This window comes from Staurois parvus, unplaced genomic scaffold (genome assembly GCF_062004578.1).
Source record: "Staurois parvus isolate SC_StPar_1 unplaced genomic scaffold, SC_StPar_1.0 ptg000484l, whole genome shotgun sequence".
Taxonomy (NCBI): Eukaryota; Metazoa; Chordata; class Amphibia; order Anura; family Ranidae; genus Staurois; species Staurois parvus.
Genome location: NW_028318280.1, coordinates 426,128 through 433,330, shown reverse-complemented (window position 1 = coordinate 433,330; position 7,203 = coordinate 426,128). Strand labels below are relative to the sequence as shown.

Genomic DNA, 7,203 nt, shown 5'->3' with positions numbered 1-7,203 from the left:
GTTCCAATCCCCTCCATATCATGTGATTCAGGTGTTCCAATCCCCTCCAAATCATGTGATTCAGGTGTTCCAATCCCCTCCATATCATGTGATTCAGGTGTTCCCATCGCCTCCATATCATGTGATTCAGGTGTCATGGGTGTCATTGGGAGGAATTGTGCCCCATCGTTGGTGTCTTTGAGAAGAATTGTGCCCCTTCATTGGTGTCACAGGACCCCATTTTTGGTGTCATTGGGTGAGAATTTGTCCGTTTGTTGGTGTCATTGGGAGGAATTGCGCCCCTTCATTGATGTCATTGGGATAAATTGTGTCCCATTGTTGGTGTCATTGGGAGGAATTGTGCCTCTTCATTGGTGTCATTGGGATGAATTGTGCCCCTTCATTGGTGTCACAAGGCCTCATTGTGTTGGTTATGTGTTATAGAAGACACTGGTAGTGATAGCAGAATTCAGGCTTTACTTGTGTGGCTTAAGTTACAAACATACAGAGCACATTTCATCAGACTGTATAACAGACACATTACTTCCTGAAGAGATGATAGAGAAGAAGAACAAACAAGTTTTCAGATATACACAACTAGTAACCTTTAGTGTATAGTGCCATCTACTGGTCAAGTGATATTAACACAGAAATACTATATATAGTACATGCTGTTGCATTCCCAACACATTGTTGGTGTCATTGGGAGGAATTGTGCCCCATCATTGGTGTCACAAGGCCTCATTTTTGGTGTCATTGTAAGAAATTGTGTCCTATCATTGGTGTCATTGGAAGAAATTGTGTTCCATTGTTGGTGTCATTGGGAGGAACTGTGCCCCATCATTGGTGTCACAGGGCCCCATTTTTGGTGTCATTGGGAGAGATTTTGTCCCTTTGTTGGTGTCATTGGGAGGAATTGTGCCCCATCATTGGTGTCATTGGGAGGAATTGTGTCCCATTGTTGGTGTCATTGGGAGGAATTGTGCCCCTTCATTGGTGTCATTGGGATGAATTGTGCCCCTTCATTGGTGTTACAAGGCCCCATTTTTGGTGTCATTGGGAGAGATTTTGTCCTTTCGTTGGTGTCAGTGGGAGGAATTGTGCCCCTTCATTGGTGTCAGTGGGAGGAATAGTGTCCCATCATTGGTGTCAGTGGGAGGAATAGTGCTGCTTCATTGATGTCATTGTGAGGAATTGTGCCCCTTCATTGGTGTCAGTGGGAGGAGTTGTGCCCCTTCATTGGTGTCAGTGGGAGGAGTTGTGCCCCTTCATTGGTGTCAGTGGGAGGGGTTGTGCCCCTTCATTGGTTTCAGTGGAAGGAGTTGTGCCCCTTCACTGGTGTCAGTGGGGGAATTATGTCCCATTGGTGTCACTGGTTGAAATAGTGCCCCAAGGGCCAGATAAAGGCAAGCAAAGGGGCCCATCTGACCCCCGGGCCGCAGTTCTGGAGACCACTGTCCTAGATTCTAGGGAGTCGATTATCCATGATCAGTTTCCGGCGCCTCTCCTCCACCGGCGAGGTTGTCCGCAATGTCGCCTGATCTACAGTCCAATTCCCGGCGGTGGAATGAGTTTTCGGCTTCCTTGTCTTACCGGATCCGCGGGGATTCCAATCAAATGTCACTGAAAAGCGACACAAAGGATTTGCCTCCATAATGGCGGGTTCTGAATGTCATGTGAATGGGAAGACGAGGACAATGAAAAGGGAGCGAGCGATGAAGAGACGGCGAATATTGTGAATACGGGATTCCTGTAATGTCTCTTTCTTCCCTTGACCTTTATGTGTGAGCCGCGAGCCGCCCGACGATCGATTGATTTACAGCGTGAAACCGAACATTTCTGTCTTCTGAGCCCAAAATATGGTGAACTGACTGAGGAAGGAGAGAGAAAAGAAACGGGAGAGGAGTGAAGCTGAGCTCCGGGGAGGGATAAAAGGCAGAAATGATCGCAGCTCTGGCGGCTTTATTACATCATTAATTGTATCCCTTTTATTGCAACAAATGTTGAATATTCATTACTGAATATCCATTACTGTGCAGCAGAGCTCAGACGGTGGGCAGGGAAGCTGCACAGGGAGCGAATCAGTGTAAAGACCTGAATATGGCTTTGTATCCATTACTGTACAGCAGAGTTTTGACGGAGGGCAGGAGAAGCTGCACAGGGAGCCAATCAGTGAACAGACCTGAATATGGCTTTGTACCCATTACTGTACAGCAGAGCTCAGACAGGAGGGGGGGGGGGGGCAGGAGAAGCTGCACAGGGAGCCAATCAGTGTACAGATCTCAGTATGGCTTCGTATCCATTACTGTACAGCAGAGCTAAGATGGGGGGGCGGGAGAAGCTGCACAGGGAGCCAATCAGTGAACAGACCTGAATATGGCTTTGTACCCATTACTGTACAGCAGAGCTCAGACGGGGGGGGGGGGGGCGGGAGAAGCTGCACAGGGAGCCAATCAGTGTACAGATCTGAGTATGGCTTCATATCCATTACTGTACAGCAGAGCTAAGATGGGGGGGCGGGAGAAGCTGCACAGGGAGCCAATCAATGAACAGACCTGAATATGGCTTTGTATCCATTACTGTACAGCAGAGCTCAGACCGGGGCGGGAGAAGCTGCACAGGGAGCCAGTCAGTGAACAGACCTGAATATGGCTTTGTATCCATCTACTGTACAGTAGAGCTTAGACGGGGGGCGGGAGAGGCTGCACAGGGAGCCAATCAGTGAACAGACCTGAATATGGCTTTGTATCCATCTACTGTACAGCAGAGCTCAGACAGGGGGTGGGGGAAGCTGTACAAAGAGCCAATCAGTGAACAAACCTGAATTTGGCTTCGTATCCATTTACTGTACAGCAGAGCTCAGAGGGGGCGGGAGAAGCTGCACAGTGAGCCAATCAGTGTACAGATCTGCATTTGTCTTTGTATCAGTCTACTGTACAGCAGAGCTCAGAGGGGGGCGGGAGAAGCTGCACAAGGAGCCAATCAGGTGTTCTGCAGTGTAAACAGCTTGCTGACAGGAGGAGAGAGCAGAGTGGCAGAGACACAGGCTCATGAGTCCCATCTATTCACTTTACGTTCGTCCTGCAGTGATCATCACAGTTAATGCATTTCCTGAACCTGTGCGACAATCCCCACGTAAAAAGCTGCGGGAACTCCTTTGGAGAAGACTTCTGCAATTTGCAACGGGCTGCAAAAATGTCCGGCCAGCGTGGGACTGACGCCGCGCAGCCAACTTCTGCGTCCCTGACTGTCTGTGCGCCCTGAAAACAAAAAGTCTGCTCCATCGCCATTCAGAGGACGCGTCAGATCCCGCAGGCCGTCTTGGCTAACCGCATTCAAGTGCGGGGAATTAGCGTACGAAGCGAGGTTCAGCGCGGCGGCGATCCGAACACGGCAGTTAATTAACAGAGAAATCCGTACTTGGGCGCCCGCTGCAAAGCCTCATTAACATGCGCCGCCGCCGCCGCTAAAAAAAAAACATTATTGATCTGATGGGACCTTCCTTCGGCGTCTGAAAACACCAAACACCACTTTTTTCTGACTGATGCAGCTCACTCCCCCCCCAGCAGGTTGCGTCTTTGTACCGGATGCCAAAACCCGCGACCGCGCGGCGTTTGAAAGGCGCCGTTTGATGCGGGAGAGGCGAGCGCTCGGGGACGGCCTGTACGCGGCTAGATTACATGACGCACTTTCAAATGATATTGTTCTCCTTCACATCTCGGAGTCAGATCTCGCGGCGCGGGTCCGCATTCGGATGGAGATCGCTCTTCGGCTCGTTTTGTTTTTGGCCGCAAAAATGCCCAGCCAGCGTGGAACTGACGCCGCGCAGCCAACTTCTGCGTCCCTGACTGTCTGTGCGCCCTGAAAAAGAAAATGGCTGCTCCTTCGACATTCAGAGGACGCGGCAGATCCCGCGTGCCGTCTTGGCTAACCGCATTCAAGAGCGGGGAATTAGCGTACGAAGCGAGGTTCAGCGCGGCGGCGATCCGAACACGGCACTTAATTAACATAGAAATCCGTACTTCGCCGTTATTCCTTGGGCGCCCGCTGCAAAGCCTCATTAACATGCGCTGCCGCCGCCGCTAAAGCAAAAAACTTTATTGATCTGACGGGACCTTCCTTCGGCATCTGAAAACACCGAACTCTCCTGACTGACGCAGCTCACTCCCCCCCCCCCCCCTGCGTGTTGCGTCTTTGTACCGGATGCCAAATCCGTCTACCACGCGGCGTTTGAAAGGCGCCGTTTGATGCGGGAGAGGCGAGCGCTCGGGGACGGCCTGTACACGGCTAGATTACATGACGCACTTTCACATGATATTGTTCTCCTTCACATCTCGGAGTCAGATCTCGCGGCGCGGGTCCGCGTTCGGATGGAGTTCGCTCCTCGGCTCCTTTTGTTTTTGGAACCATTCGTCAACCTCTGATAATAAGGAGGAAAACAAGATGAGAGGGAACGATAAAGCTTGACAAAAAAAAAAAAGAACTCGGTTGAGATGTTTTATTAAAAAAAAAAAAAAAGAAAGAAAATAATAATTGCGATAAGCGATATGCCGGCGTTCCTTCTTTTATTTCAGAGCTCATTCGGGAATTTGAGAACAGCGGCTTACGGCGGTTGATTGGCGTTTCCGCGAGACCGCCAACGTCACCGCGTCAATTAGCGCGGCTTAGAGTTATTTAGGAGAAAAGACGTTTATTGTTCGTTTATTGGATGAAGGGTCGTTAACTTCCAGGACTTTCGGTAATAGAAATATGTCGCTTGGAACACGCCGGGAGTTTATGGCTTGTGGTGGTAAACGAGAGATTACGCAGCCGAGGAATCAGGTCCAGTACCAGGCGTCCAGGGATGGGGTGTTGGATCGAAGGTCCAGGAGCTCCGGAGTTCTTCCAGCCGAGGTCCGAATCTCGTGTGCCGTGTGTCAGATCCTTGTGTACACAGGATGTCCATCAGAGAGTAAGCGAGGGACAATTCCCACGGCAGTTCAGTAAGACGTGTTGTCTGTAACTGCAATAAAAAGGTGGACAGTTTGAACTCATCATAGTGCCCCTTATATCAGGTGTCCCCATCATAGTGCCCCTTATATCGGGTGTCCCCATCATAGTGCCCCTTATATCAGGTGTCCCCATCATAGTGCCCCTTATATCGGGTGTCCCCATCATAGCGCCCCTTATATCGGGTGTCCCCATCATAATGTCCCTTATATCGGGTGTCCCCATCATAGTGCCCCTTATATCGGGTGTCCCCATCATAGTGCCCCTTATATCGGGTGTCCCCATCATAGCGCCCCTTATATCGGGTGTCCCCATCATAGTGCCCCTTATATCGGGTGTCCCCATCATAGTGCCCCTTATATCATGTGTCCCCATCATAGTGCCCCTTATATCGGGTGTCCCCATCATAGTGCCCCTTATAACGGGTTTCCCCATCATAGTGCCCCTTATATCGGGTGTCCCCATCATAGTGCCCCTTATAACGGGTGTCCCCATCATAGTGCCCCTTATATCGGGTGTCCCCATCATAGTGCCCCCGTACATCAAGTGTCCTCATTAGGTGGTCTCTTACATCAGGTGTCTGCATCATAGTGCCCTGTTATATCAAGTGTTCCTATCAGAGTGCCCCCATACATCCGGTGTCCCCATTAGACTTCTCCATTACATCAGGGGCCCCCATCAGAGTGCCCCCATACATCAAGTGCCCTCATTAGGTGGCCTCTTACATCAGGTGTCCCTATCAGTGTGCCCTCTTACATCAAATGTCCCCATTAGGTGGCCTCTTACATCAGGTGTTCCCATCAGAGTGCCCCCTTACACCTGGTGTCCCCATCAGAGTGCCCCCTTACATCACAGGTCTCCATCAGAGTGTCCCTTTACATCAGGTGTCCCAATCAGTGTGCCCCCTTACATCAGGTGTCCCCATCAGTGTGCCCCCTTACATCAGATGTCCCCATCAGTGTGCCCCCTTACATCAGATGTCCCCATCATTGTGCCCCGGTACATTAAGTGTCCCCATCAGTGTGCCCCCTTACATCAGGTGTCCCCATCAGAGTGCCCCCTTACATCAGGTGTCCCCACATCAGTGTGCCCCCTTACATCAGGTGTCCCCATCAGTGTGCCCCCTTACATCAGATGTCCCCATCAGTGTGCCCCCGTACATTAAGTGTCCCCATCAGTGTGCCCCCTTACATCAGGTGTCCCCATCAGAGTGCCCCCTTACATCAGGTGTCCCCATCAGAGTGCCCCCTTACATCAGGTGTCCCCATCAGTGTGCCCCCGTACATTAAGTGTCCCCATCAGAGTGCCTCCTTACATCAGGTGTCCCCATCAGAGTGCCCCCTTACATCAGGTATCCCCATCAGAGTGCCCCCTTGGTCCTGGTCCTGTAGAGCTTCCGTATGGAGTCTTCAGAGTGAAAAGTCGTCTGATTGGACATTGAACTCTCGTGAGACTTCGGCAGCCATCTTGGGTGAGGGAACCTTTTAAATAAGGTGGCCCAAAGTCATTTTGTGGCGCTTCTGTCATGCGTTCGGTAGGGAAAGGAACGTAGTCTGATTGGACATTGAACTCTCGTGAGACTTCGGCGGCCATCTTGGGTGAGGGAACCTTTTAAATAAGGTGGCCCAAAGTCATTTTGTGGCGCTTCTGTCATGCGTTCGGTAGGGAAAGGAACGTAGTCTGATTGGACATTGAACTCTCGTGAGACTTCGGCAGCCATCTTGGGTGAGGGAACCTTTTAAATAAGGTGACCCAAAGTCATTTTGTCGCGCTTCTGTCGTGCGTTGGGTAGGGAAAGGAACGTGGTCTGACTGGACATTGAACTCTCGTGAGACTTCGGCAGCCATCTTGGGTGAGGGAACCCGTGCGTTGGGTAGGGAAGGGAATGCGCCTACACTGCGGCTGTTCGCAGGCATCTACCTCGCTCCTCCATAGATACGGTGTCGGTGTGAGGGTATCCACCCTAGGACAGGAAGTGGGCTATTGACCGGACCACCCGGGGGACATTAAAGGATAGGAAAAAAAATAAAAAGTTGTAATTGTGTAAGAAAGAAAAGTGACCCGCGGCTAATTTGTAAACGAGAGTCCTCTGAAAATGAATTCTGCGGTTGTTGCGAAGCGATTTAAATTCCCGCTGTCATGAAGGAATTCGCCGTTCCCTGACAGCTATTGTTTTTCTGCACATTTTGACACTTACCGATGACAGTCTGTTTATATGAACGGGTCCCCGAGGAC

At 50.8% G+C, this 7,203-nt stretch overlaps 1 long non-coding RNA gene across 1 annotated transcript; it reads right to left on the bottom strand.

Moving 5' to 3' along the window:
* Positions 1-4,463: 4,463 nt before the first annotated feature.
* LOC149452303 (uncharacterized) lies at positions 4,464-6,425 on the bottom strand. The gene is made up of 2 exons (XR_016314894.1): positions 6,315-6,425; positions 4,464-4,981 (listed from the first exon to the last, which is right to left on the bottom strand). It is a non-coding gene; the product is annotated as an uncharacterized LOC149452303 (long non-coding RNA).
* Between the last annotated feature and the right edge of the window lie 778 nt (positions 6,426-7,203).